Consider the following 20,712-nt stretch of genomic DNA (forward strand, 5'->3'; position numbering starts at 1 on the left):
GTAGGTGTTGTGCAGTCCTGCTCAGTAGGTGAAGCTCTGTCCTGCTCAGAAGGTGAGGCGCAGTCGTGCTCAGTAGGTGAGGCTCAGTCCTGTTCAGTAGGTGAGGTGCAGTTGTGCTCTGTAGGTGAGGCTCAGTCCTGCTCAGTAGGTGACAAGCAGTTCTGCTCAGAAGGTGAGGCACAGTCCTGCTCAGAAGGTGACAAGCAGTTCTGCTCAGAATATGAGGTGCAGTCCTGTTCAGTCGATCAGGTGCAGTCTTGCTTAGTAGGTGAGGCGCAGTCCTGCTCAGAAGGTGAGGCACAGTCCTGCTCAGAAGGTGAGGCACAGTTCTGCTCACTAGGTGAGGCTCAGTCCTGTTCAGTAGGTGAGAAGCAGTTCTGCTCAGTAGGTGCAGCGCAGTCCTGCTCAGTAGGTGAGGTGCAGTTGTGCTCTGTAGGTGAGGCTCAGTCCTGCTCAGTAGGTGACAAGCAGTTCTGCTCAGAATATGAGGTGCAGTCCTGTTCAGTCGATCAGGTGCAGTCTTGCTTAGTAGGTGAGGCGCAGTCCTGCTCAGAAGGTGAGGCACAGTCCTGCTCAGAAGGTGAGGCACAGTTCTGCTCACTAGGTGAGGCTCAGTCCTGTTCAGTAGGTGAGAAGCAGTTCTGCTCAGTAGGTGCAGCGCAGTCCTGCTCAGTAGGTGAGGTGCAGTTGTGCTCTGTAGGTGAGGCTCAGTCCTGCTCAGTAGGTGACAAGCAGTTCTGCTCAGAATATGAGGTGCAGTCCTGTTCAGTCGATCAGGTGCAGTCTTGCTTAGTAGGTGAGGCGCAGTCCTGCTCAGAAGGTGAGGCACAGTCCTGCTCAGTAGGTGAGCAGTCCTGCTCAGTAGGCGAGGCTCAGTCCTGCTCAGTGGGTGAGGAAAAAGTCCTGCTCAGAAGGCGAGGCGCAGTCCTTCTCAGTAGGTGAAGCGCAGACCTGCTCAATAGGTGAGGTGCAGTCCTGCTCAGAATTTGAGTTGAATATCTGCTCAGATGGTGAGGCAAAGTCCTGCTCAGAAGGTGAGATGCAGTCCTGCTCAGTATTTGAGGTGCAGTCCTGGTCAGTATTTGAGGTGCATGTCTGCTCACAATTTGAGGCTCAGTCCTGCTCAGTAGGTGAGGTGCAGTCCTGTTCAGAATTTGAGGCTCATTTCTGCTAAGTGGTTGGGGCTCAGTCCTGCTCAGTAGATCATGCACAGTCCTGCTCAGTAGGTGAGGCTCAGTCATGCTCAGTAGCTGAGGCTCAGTGCTGCTCAGTAGGTGAAGCACAGTCCTGCTCAGTGGGTGAGGCGCAGTTCTGCTCAGAATTTGAGGCACTGTCCTGCTCATTAGGTGAGGTGCAGTCCTGCTCATTAGGTGAGGTGCAGTCCTGCTCGGTAGGTGAAGCACAGTCCTGCTCAATAGGTGAGGTGCAGTCCTGCTCAGTATGTGAGGCACAGTTCTGCTCAGTAGGTGAGGCACAGTCCTGCTCAGTAGGTGAGGCTCAGTCCTGTTCAGTAAGTGAGGCGCTGTACTGCTCAGAAGGCGAAGCACAGTTCTGCTCAGTAGGTGAGGCACAGTTCTGTTCAGTAGGTGAGGCACAGTCCTGCTCAGTGTGTGAGGCGCAGTACTGCTCGGTAGGTGAGGCACAATAAAGTCAAATAAATATGGAAGTTTATTTGTTCCACCTTTTCAATACATAAAAAGAATTAAAAAAATTAAAACTGTACCTGATGATTTACCTTTCAGTTTGAGATATAGGCTGATGATGCTCTTGATTGAAGAGCGAAACATGTCCCTACAGTTTTAATTTTAAAAATTCTTTTTATATATTGAAAAGGTGGAACAAATAAACTTTCATATTTACTTGACTGCATTGTACATTTCAATACGGACCAAAATATGAGAATCATAACATGTAAGGTGAGGCACAGTTCTGCTCATAGGTGAGGCACAGTTCTGCTCAGTAGGTGAGGCGCAGTCCTGCTCAGTAAGTGAGGTGCGGTCCTGCTTAGTAGGTGAGGCACAGTCCTGCTCAATAGGTGAGGTACAGTTCTCCTCAGAACGTGAGGCACAGTTCTGCTCAGTAGATCAGGCGCAGTCCTGAAGAGTAGGTGAAGCATAGTCCTACTCAGTATATCAGGTACAGTCCTGCTCTGTAGGTGGGGCACCGTCCTGCTCAGAAGGTTAGGTGCCGTCCTGCTTAGTAGGTGAGGTGCAGTCCTGCTCAGAAGGTGAGGTGCAGTCCTGCTCAGTAGGTGAGGCCCAGTCCTGCTTAGTAGATCAGGCGCTGTCCTGCTTGGTAGGTGAGGCACAGTCCTCCTTAGAAGGCGAGGCAAATTCCTGCTCAGAAGGTGAGGCGCAGTCCTGCTCAGTAGATCAGGAGCAGTCCTGCTCAGTATTTGAGGTGCACTTCTGCTCAGAATTTGAGGCTCAGTCCTGCTCAGTAGGTGAGGTGCAGACCTGTTCAGTAGGTGAGGTGCAGTCCTGCTAAGTAAGTGAGGTGCAGTCCTGCTTAGTAGGTGAGGTGCAGTCCTGCTCAAAAGGTGAGATGCCGTCCTGCTTAGTAGCTGAGGCACAGTCCTGCTTAGTAGGTGAGGTGAAGACCCATTCAGTAGGTGAGGCGTAGTCCTTATATTGAGAGTAATGCGCAGCAAATAACACAGTAAAATGTAACACTGAATGAAACTAATTTTAAAATCAGTCACTACTGATCTGCATTTAGGGCAGTCGTCCAGGTGGCAGATTCCCTATCTGTTGTTTTCCCAGCCTTTTCTTAAATGGTTTCAAAGTAATTGGAAAATTATTGAACATCTCCCTTGGTAAGTAATTCCAATCCCTAACTCCCCTTCCTATAAATGAATATTGCCCCAATTTATCCTCATGAATTCCAACTTTATCTTCATAATGTGATCTTTCCTACTTTTAAAGATACCACTCAAACTTATTCGTCTACTAATGTCATTCCACGCCATCTCCCTGCTGACAACTCGAAGGCTGGAAAATTTATAATGTCCAATAACGGACCATTTATGTTGGTATTACATACCACTTAGTCGAGCAGCTCATCTCCTTTCTCCCAATTCTTCCCAGCCTAAACTTTGCAACATTTTTGCAACACTAATCTTTTGTCGGAAATCACCCAGAAAAAATTGAGCTGCTTTTCTTTGGATTTTTTTTTTCAGTTCTTGAATCAGGTAATCCTGGTGAGGGTCCCATACACTGGAACCATACTCTAGTTGGGGTCTTACCAGAGACTTATATGCCCTCTCCTTTACATCCTTACTACAACCCCTAAACACCCTCATAACCATGTGCAGAGATCTGTACCCTTTATTTACAATCCCATTTATGTGATTACCCCAATGAAGATCTTTCCTTGTATCAACACCTAGATACTTGCAGTGATCCCCAAAAGGAACGTTCACCTCATCAACACAGTAATTAAAACTGAGAGGACTTTTCCTATTTGTGAAACTCACAACCTGACTTTCAACCCTGTTTATCAACATACCATTGCCTGCTGTCAATCTTACAACATTATCGACGTCAAGTTGCAGTTGCTCACAATCTTGTAACTTATTTATTACTCTATACAGAATAACATCATCTGCAAAAAACCTTGCCTCTCATTCCACTTCTTTACTCATATTATTTTTATATATATAAGAAAACATAAAGGTCCAATAATACTGCCCTGAGGAATTCCCCGCTTAAGTTTTCCAGGGTCAGATAAAGCTTGGCCTACTCTAATTCCCTGAGATCTATTTTCTAGAAATATAGCAACTCATTCAGTCACTCCTTTGTCTAGTCCACTTGCACTCATTTTTGCCGGTAGTCTCCCATGATCCACCCTATCAAATGTTTTAGACAGATCAACTGCAATACAGTCTGTTTGACCTCCTGAATCCAAAATATCTGCTATATATTGCTGGAATCCCACAAGTTGAGCTTCAGTGGAATAACCTTTCCTAAAACCGAACTGCCTTCTATCGAACCAGTTATTAATTTCACGAACTTCTATATATATAAAATAAGAGTTTTGTCTGTACATTGCTCAGATTTTGGAAAGAATGGTATTTCTGTATCGGGCATGACCACAGTAACAAAGAAATACACTTTTTACTTTTCTGTAATTTCTGTCTGTCTGTCTGTCTGTATGTAGATACACACATTACTAGAAAACGGCTAAAGAGAATTTAATGAAAATCGGTATACAAAGTCGGAGAATTAGTTCTACAATCTAAGCTACAAATAATTTTATTCATGCTGATAGAAATGGTAGTTTAGGGGAAGGGCTAAAATTTAATTTTCAAATAGTTATGTTAATGGTGGTCCTATCTTAATACAAATTTGTGTGCAAAGTCGGAGAATAAGTCGCTACAATCTAGCCTATAAATAATTTTACTCACGCTGAGTGAAATGGTAGTTTAGGGAAAGGCCTAAAATATAATTCTCAAATATTTATGTTATTAGTGGTCGTATCGATAAATACTACATAACCAAAGTTATATAGAATTAAATTTCCGACCATTTATGTCATACATTTTTACCATACCGGCTATGGTAACACCGATATCCAAGAATTTGTAGTTTTGTTGCTTAGTCCATATCGACGCCAAGCCACGAGAAAATGGGTTAACAGAATTTAATGAAAATCAGTACATAGAGTTGGGAAATAAGAAACTACAGTCTAAGCTGTAAACAATTGTATTCACCCTGGATAAAATTGTAGTTTAGGGGAATGCACCTAAAATTTAATTTTTAAATACCTATGTTATTGGTCCTATTGAAAAGTGCTACATAACAAAAGTTACAGAGAATACAGTTTCCAACCATTTATGTTTTATTCAGTTTTACCGCACCGACTATGATGAGTGGTATTTCAGATTCGGAAGAAAACTAAATGTGAAGGCCTACAATATCGAAAGCGCATAACATTGATCAACAATAACATTACATTGACCATTGTTTGTTATTTGTATCTTATGCTGCCTCTCAGCTCCGATAGATGAGATTACTGTGTCGTACTGAGTATAATAGCCTGACTGAATATTGGCAGGAAATATCCGGGGAGTTAGAAAACTTTCTTCTTTAGCATGCCATTCCTCTGGTTCATACATATTCTGATACAGCTGGTACGTAACACACTGGTTCTTTTTAATATTCCAGTTATTCAATCCCTACTCTGACGTGCGATTTTGAATGAGCAGTGTGCATACTTAAGGCAGAGGCTGTCTTAGTAGTAGTAGTAGTAGTAGTAGTAGTAGTAGTAGTAGTAGTAGTAGTAGTAGTAGTAGTAGTAGTGATGGTGGTAGTAATAGTATGGCCTGGTCTGCAATAACAGTTTAGGCCTATTCCAAATTATAGCACCACAATTCAATAAATAACTCAAAATTCAACTCTGAAAAGAGCCGTTTCTTATGAAGAGCTTCTTCCTCATCACATTTATTAAATCCTACATTCATTTTATTCCAAATTATCAGTGAAGAGGGTGTTTCTCCTCTGGCTTAGAGGAAAAATTTGCCTCCAAGTCAGACGGATTTTTCCGCTGCCAGTGTAGTGAATTGATATTTTCCGACTCATGGGGTACTCCTAGGAAACAGATTAGTAAAAGGGCATAGTTTTTGCCCTGGGAATCTCAACTATTTGACCCTCTCCCCACCGAAAAAAGATGAAGAGTGTTATCGAATCACGGCTGTCTGCGGCTTGGTCATTCCAGCTCTGGAACTTTGGACTGTTAGATCATAGAGTAGTCCTGTTCGTTAAAAATGAGAAAATGTGTGGCGTTTCATTTGATCGAGTATTTCATATGGAAGCATTGCTTTTAATCGTGTCATTCCTACTGACGTCATTGTAATTATGTTCATTTCAGCTGGGAAAACCACTAAGACAGTCTTTCTGAGGATGTAAAAAGACAGGTGGAGAGTGTGTGTCTACCATTATAATGAAAACTCCCCAACATGATTGTGACTGATGGTATGCAAGCGGGTCTACCATTACAGTGAAAATTCCCTAACTCAGTCTTCATATGAGAAAAGATGTTTGGTGACTTCCCCGTCGCGTTTCTAGGGTAACGTAGAGCTTTGCAATTTAACAAAATCTTGATCACAACGTGTACACTAGAATTCCGTATACAAATGTAGAATTCCATAGTGAAGCACGCGTACATCAACTAGTGTCTAATATAATCAGAAAGAATACCTTCCCAAAGCTTACATGCAATGCATGTCAAACATACTGGCCTGTAATTTTCACCTTTATGTAACACTCCATTCAATTGGTATAGCTCCTGCAAGCAAACAATAATCAAATAAGTACTTCAGATATGGTACTATATCCTAACCCATTGTCTTTAGTATATCCCCAGAAATCTTATCAATTCCAGCTGCTTTTCTAGTTTTAAACTTTTGTATCTTATTGTAAATGTCATTGTTATGATATTTAAATTTTAATACTTCTTTAACATTAGTCTCCTCCTCTATCTGGACATTATCTTTGTAACCAACAATCTTTACATACTGCTGACTGAATACTTCTGCCTTTTGAACATCCTAATGTTCACACTCCCCTTGTTCATTAATTATTCCTGGAATGTCCTTCTTGGAACCTGTTTCTGCCTTAAAATACCTATACATACCCTTCCATTTATCACTAAAATTTGTATGACTGCCAATTATGCTTCCCATCATGTTTTCCTTAGCTTCCTTCTTTGCTAGATTCAATTTCCTAGTAAGTTCCTTCAATTTCTAACTCCATTTCTTTCCAAACTGCACCTCATTATTACTCTTGTTATTTCTCTATTATAATAAGGTGGGTCTTTACCATTCCTACCACCTTTAAAGGTACAAACCTGTTTTCGCATTCCTCAACAATTTCTTTAAACCCATCCCAGAGCCTGTTTACATTTTTATTTACCGTTTTCCACCGATCATAATTACTTTTTAAAAACTGAATCATGCCTGCTTTATCAGCCATATGGTACTACCTAATAGTCCTACTTTTAAGACCTTCCTTTCTAACACATTTATTTTTAACTACGACAAAATCATCTTCATGATCACTAATGCCATCTATTACTTCGGTTTCTCTTTAGAGCTCATATGGTTTTACCAGCACCACATCCAGGATATTTTTCCCTCTAGTTGGTTTCATCACTTTTTGAATCAGCTGTCCTTCCCATATTAACTTATTTGCCATTTGTTGGTCATGCTCCCTGTCGTTCGCATTTCCTTCCCAATTGACATCTGGCAAATTCAGATCTCCCGCTACAATCACATTTCTTTCCATGTCGTTTCCCACATAGCTGACTATCCTATCAAATAATTCCAAATCCGCATCAGTGCTACCCTTTCCCGGTCTGTACACTCCAAAGATATCAAGTTGCCTGTTATCTTTAGACTTGAGCCTTGCATCTAGAATTTCGTATTTTTCATCTTTAACTTTTTTGTAGCTTACAAATTCTTCATTCACCAGAATGAATACTCGCCCTCCCACCATTCCTATCCTATCTCTACGATACACACTCCAGTTCCGTGAGAATTTTTCTGCATCCATTATATCATTTCTCAGCCATAATTCAACTCCTGTTACAATATCTGGTAAGTGTATGTCTGTTAAATTACTTAATTCTATTCCTTTTTTTTATAATACTTCTACAGTTCAACAATAACTTTTTTATGTCATCCCTACTTGACATCCAGCTCTCTGTACCCTTATCACCGTTCTGTAGACAACCCCGTATCCCTGAATGTACCTCCCTATTTCCTTTCCAAACAAATTTTCTATCATATATCTACCACTGCATTTTAAGTGAAGGCCATCTCAGCGCAGATCCCTATCTCCTACCCACCCATAAAAATGTAGAAATGTCACTCCCAGTTTCCCACATTCCCACTCTGTAGTCTCACCTCCTCTATGAACCAAGTGACCTTGCCGCAGTGGGAAGGCTTGCGTGTCCCAATGATGCAGATAGCTGAGCCACAGGTGCAAACATATTGGATGGGTATCTGTTGAGAGATCAGACTAACGAACGGTCCATCGAATGAGGGGTAGCAGCTTTTCGGAAGTTGCAAGGGTGGCAGTCTAGATGATTGACTGATATGGTATTGTAATAATACTCAACATGGCTTAGCTGTGTTGATACTGCTACACAGCTGAAAGCAACGGGAAACTACAGCCGTAACTAACTCCCGAGTACATGCAGCTCTCTCTGTATGAATGATGTACTGATGATGGCTTCCTCCCGGGTAAAATATTCCGGAGGTAAACTAGTCCTCCATTCAGATCTCCGGGTGGGCACTACACGAGAGGGGGCGATCATCAGGAAGATGGATACTGACATTCTGCGTGTCGGAGCGTGGAATGTTAGAATTTTGAATCGTTGTGGTAAGTTAGAGAATCTGAAAAGGGACATGGTTAGACTAAAGTTAGATGTAGTTGGTATAAGTGAAGTACGTTGGCAGGAAGAACAGAATTTTTGGTCAGGCGACTACTGAATTATCAACACAAAATCAAACGGGGGAAATGCAGGAGTTGGTTTCATAATGAAAAAAAGTGAGGCAGCGGGTAAGCTACTATGACCAGCACAGTGAAAAAATTATTGTTGTCAAGGTCGACACCAAACCAATGCCCTCCACAATAGTGCAGGTCTATATGACTACTAGTTCAGCGGATGATGAAGAAATCGAAAGAATATATGAAGAGATAGAAGATTTAATACTATATGTAAAAGGTGACAAGAATCTAAGTGTGATGGGAGGCTGGAATGCAGTGGAAGGCCAAGGAGGAGAAGGTAATACAGTAAGAGAATTTGGATTGGGACAAAAGAACAAAAGAGGAAGTTGGCTTGTTGAATTCTGCACTGATCATAATTTAGTCATTGCCAATACTTGGTTTAAACACCACAAACGATGGCTGTATACGTGTACGAGACCTGGAGACACTGGAAGGTATCAAATAGACTTCATTATGATTAGGCAGAGATTCAGAAACCAGGTGTTGGATTGCAAAACTTTCCCAGGAGCAGACATGGACTCTGACCACAACTTGTTGCTCATGAAATGCCTTCTGAAGTTGAAGAAATTGAAGAAAAGAAAGAATGCAAAAAGATGGGTTTTAGACAAGTTGAAGGAAAAGAGTGTGAGGGATTGTTTCAAGGAACATGTTGCTCCAGGACTAAATGAAAAGGCTGAAGGAAACACAATAGAGGATGAGTGGATAGTCATGAAAAATGAAGTCAGTAGAGCTGCTGAAGAATGTTAGGAAGGAAGAAAAGTTGAACTAAGAATCAGTGGATAAAGGAGATGCTAGACCTGATTGATGAACGGCGAAAATACAAGAATGCTGGAAATGAAGAGGGCAGAAAAGGATACAGGCAATTAAAGAATGAAGTGGATAGAAAGTGCAAGGTATCTAAGGAAGAATGGCTGAGGGAGAAGTGGAAGGATGTCGATGGTTGTATGGTCCTGGGAAAGGTACAGTAGTAGCTGCATATAGGAAAATCAAGGAAACCTTCAATCAATCACTACTGACCTGCATTTAGGGCAGTCGCCCATGTGGCAGATTCCCTATCTGTTGTGACCCTAGCCTTTTTGAAAAGAAATTCGAAGATTATTCAACATCTACCTTTGGAGAAAGGAAATCTAGGTGCATGAATATTAAGAGCTCAGATGGAAAGCCACTTCTGGGGAAAGAAGACAAAGCAGAAAGATGGCAAGAACATATCCAACAGTTGTATCAAGGTAAAGATGTAGATAATTTGGTTCTGGAACAAGAAGAGGCTGTTAATTCTGATAAAATGAGAGACCCTATTTGGAGGTCAGAGTTTGACAGAGCTGTGAGAGACCTAAATAGGAACAAGGCACCTGGAATTGATGACTTTCCTTCTCAATTACTGGCCGCCTTAGGAGAAAGCAGCAAGGCAAGGCTATTCCATTTAGTGTGTAAGATGTATAAGACAGGAGAAGTCCCATCCAATTTTTGGCAGAATGTTGTTATACCTATTCCCAAGAAGGCCGGTGCTGACAGGTGGGAAAACTACAGCACCATTAGTTTAGTATCTCATGCCTGCAAAATTTTAACACGTATTATTTACAGATGAATGGAAAAACAAGTTGAAGTTGAGTTGGGAGAAGATCAGTTTGGCTTCAGAAGAAATGTAGGAATACGTGAAGCAATCCTGACTTTATGTCTGATCTTAGAGGATCAAATCAAGGAGGACATGGCATTTGTAGATCTAGAAAAGGCATTCGATAATGTTGATTGGACCAAGCTATTTACGATTCTGATGGTGATTGGGATCAGATACCGAGAACAAAGAATTGTCTACAATCTATATAAAAAACAGTCTGCAGTGATAAGAATCAAGGGCTTTGAAAAAGAAGCAGCAATCCAGAAAGGAGTGAGGCAAGACTGCATTTTGTCCTCCGTCCTCTTCAGTGTTTACATAGAACAGGCAGTAAAGGAAATCATAGAGGAATTTGGAGAGGGAATCACAATCCAAGGAGAGGAAATCAAAACCTTGAGATTTGCCAATGATATTGTTATTTTATCTGAGACTGCAGAAGATCTCAAGAAGCTGCTGAATGGTATGGACGAAGTCTTGAGTAAGGAGTACAAGATGAAAATAAATAAGTCCAAAACAAAAGTAATGGAGTGCAGTTGAACGAAGGCAGGTGATGCAGGAAATATTAGATTAGGAAATGAAGTCTTAAAGGAAGTAGATGAATATTATTACTTGGATAGTAAAATAACTAATGATGGCAGAAGTAAGGAGGACATAAAATGCACACTAGCACAAGCAAGGAAGAGCTTTCTTAAGAAAAGAAATTTGTTCACTTCAAACATTGATATACGAATTAGAAAGATGTTTTTGAAGACTTTTTTGTGGAGCGTGGCATTGTATAAAAGTGAAACATGGACGATAACTAGCTCAGAAAGAAAGAGAATAGAAGCCTTTGGAATGTGGTGTTACAGAAGAATGCTGAAGGTGAGATGGATAGATCGAATCACAAATGAAGAGATGCTGAATTGAATTGGTGAGAGAAGATTGATTTGGCTAAATTTGACAAGAAGAGATAGAATGATAGGACACATCTTAAGACATGCAGGACTTGTGCAGTTGGTTTTTGAAGGAAGTGTAGGTGGTAAGAACAGTAGGGGTAGACCAAGCTTTGAATATGACAAGCAGATTAGGGCAGATGTAGGAGGCAGTAGTTACGTAGAAATAAAAAGGTTAGCACAATGTAGAGTGGCATGGGGTGGGCTTCATCAAACCAGTCTATAGACTGACGACTCAAACAACAACAGTCTCATTTAAATCCCCAATCACCCTCCAGTCAGTGTCCCTCCTACACAGAATTCCACTGGTAACAATCTCCGCTTCCTTAAACTCCACCCGTGCTGCATTTACCAGATCTCACACATCCCCAACTATGTTGGTGCATATACTTGCTATGATGAACAGAAGCATAGAGAAGGGACCTCTCAGCCATGATTCAACTCCTATTACAATATCTCATAAGTATATATCTATTAAATTGTATAATTATATTCGTTTCTTTACAATACTTATACAGTTGAGCGCTAACAGTTTTATGTCATCCCCACTTGATTTTCAGTTCCCTGTTCCCTTAACACCGCTCCCTAGGCCACCCCATTTCTCTGAATGTACCTCCCTATAAACCTTCTAAACAAATTTCCTAACTTATATGTACCACTGCAGTTTAAGTAAAGGCCATCTGAGCGCAGATCCCTATCTCTTACCCACCCATTAGGATCTAGAAATCTCACTCTCAGTTTCCCACATACCCACTCCATAGTCGCATTTAAATCTCCAATCACCCTCCAGTCAGTGTCCCTTCTACACAGAATTCCACTGGTAACAATCTGCGCTTCCTTAAACTCCACCCGTGCTGCATTTACCAGTTCTCACACATCCCCAACTATGTTGGTGCATATGCTTGCTACGATGAACAGAAGCATAGAGAAGGGACCTCTCAACCATGATTCAACTCCTATTACAATATCTGATAAGTATATATCTTATGAATAGTAACACAGTAAGGTTTCCACCTATTCAGTACTAATATGTATTTACAATGTTATAAATTACATGGAACTAGTTTCGACCCGCCTAGGGGTCATCATCAGCCATATTAAAGCGTACATAATTATTTTGTCGTATCCTAAAAACATGTTATTTTTAACTGTAATAATCGTATGGATTTTATATTATGAAGTTTGGTAATGAGATGAGAAATGTTAGTATGGTACAGGTGAGTAGTAAATAATAATATATGTACAAACAAGTTTGGAACAAAGTACTAGTGGGGTGCTTAGAGTTGTAAAATATAACCTCGTGGATGTCAGTAGTCCTCGTACTAAAGAAACAATGTAAAATGACACATATAAACATATATACAAGTATGTACAAAGTCTGGAGAGTAAAGAGTGATACTCTTTTAATGTTGAGTTGGCTTGACACTGATCACTTAAGCGGAGAAATTAGGTATTTGGTGTATTAAAGCTGTGTTGGTCAGTTGCGTTGTTGGTTGTTGGACGTGAAGTTGTTGTTTTTGAATTTGTGGTTGAGAAGAAGGTGGAAACTGCGCGTGGATGTATTGATTCTCAGTTCTTAGCGGAAACCAAATTGGACCTGTTTAAATGGAGAAAGTCAGTAAAAACAAAAATGGAGATAGGAAAAGGTTAACATAAAGTGAAAGGACGCTTACCTCGCGCTGCGGTGTGTGTAGTATAGCTGATGGTGTGCGATTGGTGGCGGGGAGAGAAGTGTGGGCAGAGAGGAGGGCAGGCGCGTGCGGGTTAGGAGGGGGTTAGGAAGAGTGGGGGTGGCTTGGGGTGAGGTGGGGGTGGGGAGCTTTTAAGGCGGGGCTGAAGGGTGCGGGAAAAAGGGTAATTGTCTCGGAAAAGTACCTTTGATTAGACTTAGGATTGAGTTTTGGTTGGCTGCATTATTGTTTCTGAGGAAAGTGATGAATAGATCGAAGAGTATGTTGGGTTTCTCTGAAATTTCATTGAGATTGTGACTGGCGTTGAAGTATTGGTCTAGGTGTATGTAGTAATTTTCCATTATGTTGAGTAAAGGGCCTTTGTTTGCTAATTCGAGGATGTCCATGTCCTGTTCGATATTGGTGAAATTATGGTTATAATCATGCATGTGTTGGCCGATGGCTGAAAACCTGTTGTATTTTATTGCATTAGTGTGTTCGTGGTATCTGGTATTGAAGTTTCTACCGGTTTGTCCGATGTAGGATTTTTCACATGTGTTGCATTTGATCCTGTAAACTCCTGATTTTACAAAACTGCTGGTCTTGTTGATGTGTGAAGTATTGTGTAAGACGTTCGTGTTCTTATTGTTGGTTTTGAAGGCTATTTTAACGCCTTGTTTCTTGAAGGTATTGGTTAACTTGTAGATATCATTGTTGAACGTGAAGGTGGAGAATGTTAGAGGTTTAGTCACTTCTTTTTTGAGGGTAGTTTTAGGGCGATGTTTTTGTTTATTGATTATCCTTTCTATAAAATGATTGCTGAAGCCGTTGTATTTTGCAATTCCGCGAATTGTGTTAAGTTCGTTCTTTAGATCTTTCTTGGACATAGGTATGCTGAAGGCTCGGTGAACTAGGTTGTTGTATGTGGCTCGTTTGTGGGACTGGGGGTGCACTGAATCTTGGCGAATGGTGGAGGCTGTTTGAGTAGGTTTTCTGAATATTTTATAACTGAAAGAATCTGAGTTTCTAGTGATAGTTAAATCTAGGAAGTTGATTTTTTGATTTGATTCGGATTCTAGTGTGAATTTGATATGAGAATCAATAGTGTTGAGTTTTAAGAGGGTGGTGGAGGCATTAATTGATTGCTCATTCATGATTACGAAGACATCGTCAACATATCTGGCCCAAAAGAGAATGTTTTTAAATTCATTGTCAATTTTGGTGTGTTCGAGGAAGTCCAGGTATATTTCTGCTAAGATGCCTGAGGCCGGTGATCCCATTGCCAAACCATCTTGTTGATATATAACATTGTCGAAAGTGAAGAAGTTGTTGTTGATGATTAGTTTTAATACTGTGATAAAGTCTTGTGTCTCTAGTTTGCTTAAGTGGCTGTTTTTGTTTAAATTGTTTTTAATTATTGGAATTAATTTTGATACTTGTATGCTTGGGTACATGTTTACAATATCGAAAGAGTGGATGGAGTAATCCGGTTGCAAATTGAAATTGTTAAGTTTTTCTACTAGCTCTGATGTGTTTTTAATGAACTTTTTGGATAAAAATTGATAATTTTTTCTTAGGAAACGTTGGATGAATTGTGATAATTTGTATAAGGGGCTTGGTCTATAGTTGATAATTGGGCGGATGGGAACTCCAGCTTTGTGTATCTTGGGGAGAGCTTTAGCGGTGGGGAGTCCTGGGTTCATATGTATGAGTTTGGATTTTTCCTGTTCAGTGAATAAAAATGAAGTGTTTTTTAGAGTTTGTTTAAGTAGTCTTTGAATTTTTTGGGTGGGGTCCTTTTTGATTATAGAAAATGAGCTGTCTGTGAAAAAGTTTTTTGTTTTTTCAATATATGCTTTTTTATCCATGATAACTGTTGCATTGCCTTTGTCAGCTTTGGTTACGATGAGTTCGTTGTCTTTGATTTTCTTTTTGAGGGCGTATATGCGTTTTCGTTCAGCTATTTTGTCTCTATTATTGAGCTTATTTGCGGGGTTGGTTAGGTTGGAGAGGATATTGTTCAGTTTCCTTTTAACATCGGTTCTAACCTCATTTTGCGTATCTTCCGGCATTTTGCTAATGGCTAGCTCCGATTCTGTGATCATAGTAGCGGCTATGTTGAGGCTGTTCAAATTGGGCCAGTTGTGTTTCGGTCCTTTGGATAAAGTTGAGTGTTCAATATCACTTAAGGGCGTGTTTGATAGATTTACGACCGCTGGATGAAGCTGCGAACAATCGAACGTGTTTCTGTTGGAGTTTCTAGTTTGAAGGTTATGTAGTTGGGAGTTCTTTAACCTGTTGAGTTTATTCTCCAAGTTTGACTGTTTTCTGGCTAGTTCGTGGAATAATTTGTTCTCTACTTGTTGGTAGAAAAGTGTCCATTGTGCGTTTGAAAGTAGTTTAGTCGCTGCGAGGTGAGCGTCATATAATTTCTGATTCAAAAAAGATTTCTTTCTGTGCAAGAATTTAATTTCGTCTCTTAACCATATTTTGTTGGTTTTGTTTTGAGTTTTGATGGTTTGAGGTGAAATCCGATGTTTCTTTTTATTGCTTCTTAGAAAATTAGGTGTCAAGTTAAGTGATATACATTGTTTTAGGAAGTCGACGTCTTTGCGTAGTTTGGCTATCTTTAATTTTAGGCCTAGATATTGAAAGGCTTTCTGTTTTGCCTGGTAGGCTACATCATCAAGGGTTATGAATTTCATTTTGTTGGTCCGTACTGAACTGAGAATAACATATGAATAGTAACACAGTAAGGTTTCCACCTATTCAGTACTAATATGTATTTACAATGTTATAAATTACATGGAACTAGTTTCGACCCGCCTAGGGGTCATCATCAGCCATATTAAAGCGTACATAATTATTTTGTCGTATCCTAAAAACATGTTATTTTTAACTGTAATAATCGTATGGATTTTATATTATGAAGTTTGGTAATGAGATGAGAAATGTTAGTATGGTACAGGTGAGTAGTAAATAATAATATATGTACAAACAAGTTTGGAACAAAGTACTAGTGGGGTGCTTAGAGTTGTAAAATATAACCTCGTGGATGTCAGTAGTCCTCGTACTAAAGAAACAATGTAAAATGACACATATAAACATATATACAAGTATGTACAAAGTCTGGAGAGTAAAGAGTGATACTCTTTTAATGTTGAGTTGGCTTGACACTGATCACTTAAGCGGAGAAATTAGGTATTTGGTGTATTAAAGCTGTGTTGGTCAGTTGCGTTGTTGGTTGTTGGACGTGAAGTTGTTGTTTTTGAATTTGTGGTTGAGAAGAAGGTGGAAACTGCGCGTGGATGTATTGATTCTCAGTTCTTAGCGGAAACCAAATTGGACCTGTTTAAATGGAGAAAGTCAGTAAAAACAAAAATGGAGATAGGAAAAGGTTAACATAAAGTGAAAGGACGCTTACCTCGCGCTGCGGTGTGTGTAGTATAGCTGATGGTGTGCGATTGGTGGCGGGGAGAGAAGTGTGGGCAGAGAGGAGGGCAGGCGCGTGCGGGTTAGGAGGGGGTTAGGAAGAGTGGGGGTGGCTTGGGGTGAGGTGGGGGTGGGGAGCTTTTAAGGCGGGGCTGAAGGGTGCGGGAAAAAGGGTAATTGTCTCGGAAAAGTGAAATATACCTGGACTTCCTCGAACACACCAAAATTGACAATGAATTTAAAAACATTCTCTTTTGGGCCAGATATGTTGACGATGTCTTCGTAATCATGAATGAGCAATCAATTAATGCCTCCACCACCCTCTTAAAACTCAACACTATTGATTCTCATATCAAATTCACACTAGAATCCGAATCAAATCAAAAAATCAACTTCCTAGATTTAACTATCACTAGAAACTCAGATTCTTTCAGTTATAAAATATTCAGAAAACCTACTCAAACAGCCTCCACCATTCGCCAAGATTCAGTGCACCCCCAGTCCCACAAACGAGCCACATACAACAACCTAGTTCACCGAGCCTTCAGCATACCTATGTCCAAGAAAGATCTAAAGAACGAACTTAACACAATTCGCGGAATTGCAAAATACAACGGCTTCAGCAATCATTTTATAGAAAGGATAATCAATAAACAAAAACATCGCCCTAAAACTACCCTCAAAAAAGAAGTGACTAAACCTCTAACATTCTCCACCTTCACGTTCAACAATGATATCTACAAGTTAACCAATACCTTCAAGAAACAAGGCGTTAAAATAGCCTTCAAAACCAACAATAAGAACACGAACGTCTTACACAATACTTCACACATCAACAAGACCAGCAGTTTTGTAAAATCAGGAGTTTACAGGATCAAATGCAACACATGTGAAAAATCCTACATCGGACAAACCGGTAGAAACTTCAATACCAGATACCACGAACACACTAATGCAATAAAATACAACAGGTTTTCAGCCATCGGCCAACACATGCATGATTATAACCATAATTTCACCAATATCGAACAGGACATGGACATCCTCGAATTAGCAAACAAAGGCCCTTTACTCAACATAATGGAAAATTACTACATACACCTAGACCAATACTTCAACGCCAGTCACAATCTCAATGAAATTTCAGAGAAACCCAACATACTCTTCGATCTATTCATCACTTTCCTCAGAAACAATAATGCAGCCAACCAAAACTCAATCCTAAGTCTAATCAAAGGTACTTTTCCGAGACAATTACCCTTTTTCCCGCACCCTTCAGCCCCGCCTTAAAAGCTCCCCACCCCCACCTCACCCCAAGCCACCCCCACTCTTCCTAACCCCCTCCTAACCCGCACGCGCCTGCCCTCCTCTCTGCCCACACTTCTCTCCCCGCCACCAATCGCACACCATCAGCTATACTACACACACCGCAGCGCGAGGTAAGCGTCCTTTCACTTTATGTTAACCTTTTCCTATCTCCATTTTTGTTTTTACTGACTTTCTCCATTTAAACAGGTCCAATTTGGTTTCCGCTAAGAACTGAGAATCAATACATCCACGCGCAGTTTCCACCTTCTTCTCAACCACAAATTCAAAAACAACAACTTCACGTCCAACAACCAACAACGCAACTGACCAACACAGCTTTAATACACCAAATACCTAATTTCTCCGCTTAAGTGATCAGTGTCAAGCCAACTCAACATTAAAAGAGTATCACTCTTTACTCTCCAGACTTTGTACATACTTGTATATATGTTTATATGTGTCATTTTACATTGTTTCTTTAGTACGAGGACTACTGACATCCACGAGGTTATATTTTACAACTCTAAGCACCCCACTAGTACTTTGTTCCAAACTTGTTTGTACATATTATTATTTACTACTCACCTGTACCATACTAACATTTCTCATCTCATTACCAAACTTCATAATATAAAATCCATACGATTATTACAGTTAAAAATAACATGTTTTTAGGATACGACAAAATAATTATGTACGCTTTAATATGGCTGATGATGACCCCTAGGCGGGTCGAAACTAGTTCCATGTAATTTATAACATTGTAAATACATATTAGTACTGAATAGGTGGAAACCTTACTGTGTTACTATTCATATGTTATTCTCAGTTCAGTACGGACCAACAAAATGAAATTCATAACCCTTGAAGTATATATCTTTTAAATTGCATAATTATATTCCTTTCTTTACAATACTTCTACAGTTGAGCACTAACAGTTTTATGTCATCCCCACTTGAATTCCAGTTCCCTGTTCCCTTAACACCACTCCCTAGGCCACCCCATTTCTCTGAATGTACCTCCCTATAAACCTTCTAAACAAATTTCCTAACTTACATGTACCACTGCGGTTTAAGTGAAGGCCATCTGAGCGCAGATCCCTATCTCCTACCCACCCATTAGGATCTAGAAATCTCTCTCCCAGTTTCCCACATACCCACTCCATAGTCTCATTTAAATCTCCAATCACCCTCCAGGCAGTATCCCTTCTACACAGAATTCCACTGGTAACAATCTCCGCTTCCTTAAACCTCACCCGTGCTGCATATACCAGATCCCACTCATCCCCAACTATGTTGGTACTTAAATTACAGAACAATAATAAATAATGGGAAAAATCTTGTGTAAGCCTTAAAAGAACAGAAACTCAATAATAAATAATAGAAAAAGTAAATAACAGTGCAAAAGAAGGAATAATACATTACATCATTCACAGCCAATAAGAAGGCAAGTTGCCGATGACCTCACAGAAAGACCTCGAAGAGAGGGGGCTGCAGTCTGAAGTGAATCACTGAAGTACCAGAGTCACGGATGGTGACTCTAAATAGATGATTAAAGTATAAGATAAAAAAGATATGAATCTAGGCTTAAATTTAAATAAGTGATGTAATGTATTAGAGCAATCATCATAATCACCGTTAACATGAATAACTAAAATATATTCGAGGAAACAGAAAAGTGCACTTCAACCGACCATCAAGTCTCACAAAGCATTTTGCGGACCAAAGAGTGGCAAGTTTCTGCAAGTATAGAAGGACCTGCTTAAATATATTATTTAGATATGCAAGGATGGACATGCCATTTATCACAATGTGCTCTATTTTAAGGGACGAGATAGCTGTTGCACATGGAATCAATATCTCAGATTTTAAGATTATTCGAGGCTGTATACTGAATTTATTGAAGAGAAATGGTCTTTCTCTTTAATGAACAACATTATGCCAAAAAATGCCAAATGATTTCAACCAGAAAGTAATTGATTTTCATTGCCATGTGGTTGAGAAGCATCAAGCGAAGGAATATTTGCTCTTCCAAATAGGAAACGCAGATCAGACGCCAGTAACTTTCAACATGCCACCAAGCCGAACAATCGATAAGTAAGGAACAACGAGTGTTATCGTACCTACTACCGAAAGTGAAAAACATCGATGTACTCTTATGTTTGTTGTAAGAGAGGCTTGAGATGAACTATGCGTTAAGTGAAATTTCTGCGAGTGATCCACATTCGTATCCAGGAAAAACAGGGTGGATCGATATGTCAGTCGTACAAGATAAGATAGAGCAGTTTAGGGAGTTCGAGCTGGGTCCCTGCTTCCATGAGCAGCCCTTCTTGTGTTATGTAGTTTTTGTGGCCACTTGATGGAAGGCACTAAAATATTATTGGAAACCATGACTTCAACCCTTGGACGTTTTGACAAATAAGCCATTCAAGGACTATGTGCGAAAACTTATCAGTGCTGGATGGTGGAAAGTGTGTACAAACTTACTCCAAGTGGGAAGATTCGGAAGCCACCTATGAAACTCTCTTTGGACATGATTTCTTCGAAGATGATTGAAAAGTGCTTCAAGAAAACATGAATCTCATATTCGTTAGATGGGAGTGAGTACATAATACAAAGAGATGTGAGCAGTGATAGCAGTTGCAACAATTCTTCCTGCAGTGCTGGTGTTAAACTCAAAGACTCAAACTCAAACTAAAAGGAAAGGTTTTGCTTATATGTCATTATTACTTAAATGAAGTGTACTTTTATTAGCTCCTATTTATTTCACTTCAGGTCCAATTGTCAGCTCATACGAGAAATATATTTTCCTGTGTCGGTACTTCAAATCCACATGTCCAACGTACGGTACATGATGTACCTTATTATCTTTTCAGAAAGAAGCGCGGGCGATAATTTTATGCCAGATGATGATAACTGCAAATGAGTTGAAGCAATTGTGTACATGTTCCATTTGACGTATCTTTTAAATGTAAATAAATTGTAAATAGTGTTTCAAATATATGCATTACATGGATAATTTACTCATCCAAAGTTTTTACCTGTATTTTTTTGTCAAACAGGTGCTTTATTTATCCAAAAATGTGGTATTAGTGTTAATAAGCTTTTTGGGTATCCTAAGTAATAGTTCAAATAGTTCCAAGGTTGTCCACTGGATACTGTGACAACAAGACCCTCTGCTGCATACCATACAACAGTTCGAAGAATCTTTGCAATGTTAGCTGCCAGGTATCATTGCTACTAGTGATA

The 20,712-nt window shown here is 40.0% G+C and overlaps 1 protein-coding gene across 6 annotated transcripts in view; it reads left to right on the plus strand.

Annotated features, from left to right (window-relative positions):
* Nucleotides 1–20,712, plus strand: part of LOC136866897 (zinc finger protein 708) — a 169,196-nt gene that overhangs the window by 113,723 nt on the left and 34,761 nt on the right. The gene's annotated exons all lie outside the window — the stretch shown is intronic.

The sequence above is a fragment of the Anabrus simplex genome, chromosome 3, assembly GCF_040414725.1.
Source record: "Anabrus simplex isolate iqAnaSimp1 chromosome 3, ASM4041472v1, whole genome shotgun sequence".
NCBI classification, from domain to species: Eukaryota; Metazoa; Arthropoda; class Insecta; order Orthoptera; family Tettigoniidae; genus Anabrus; species Anabrus simplex.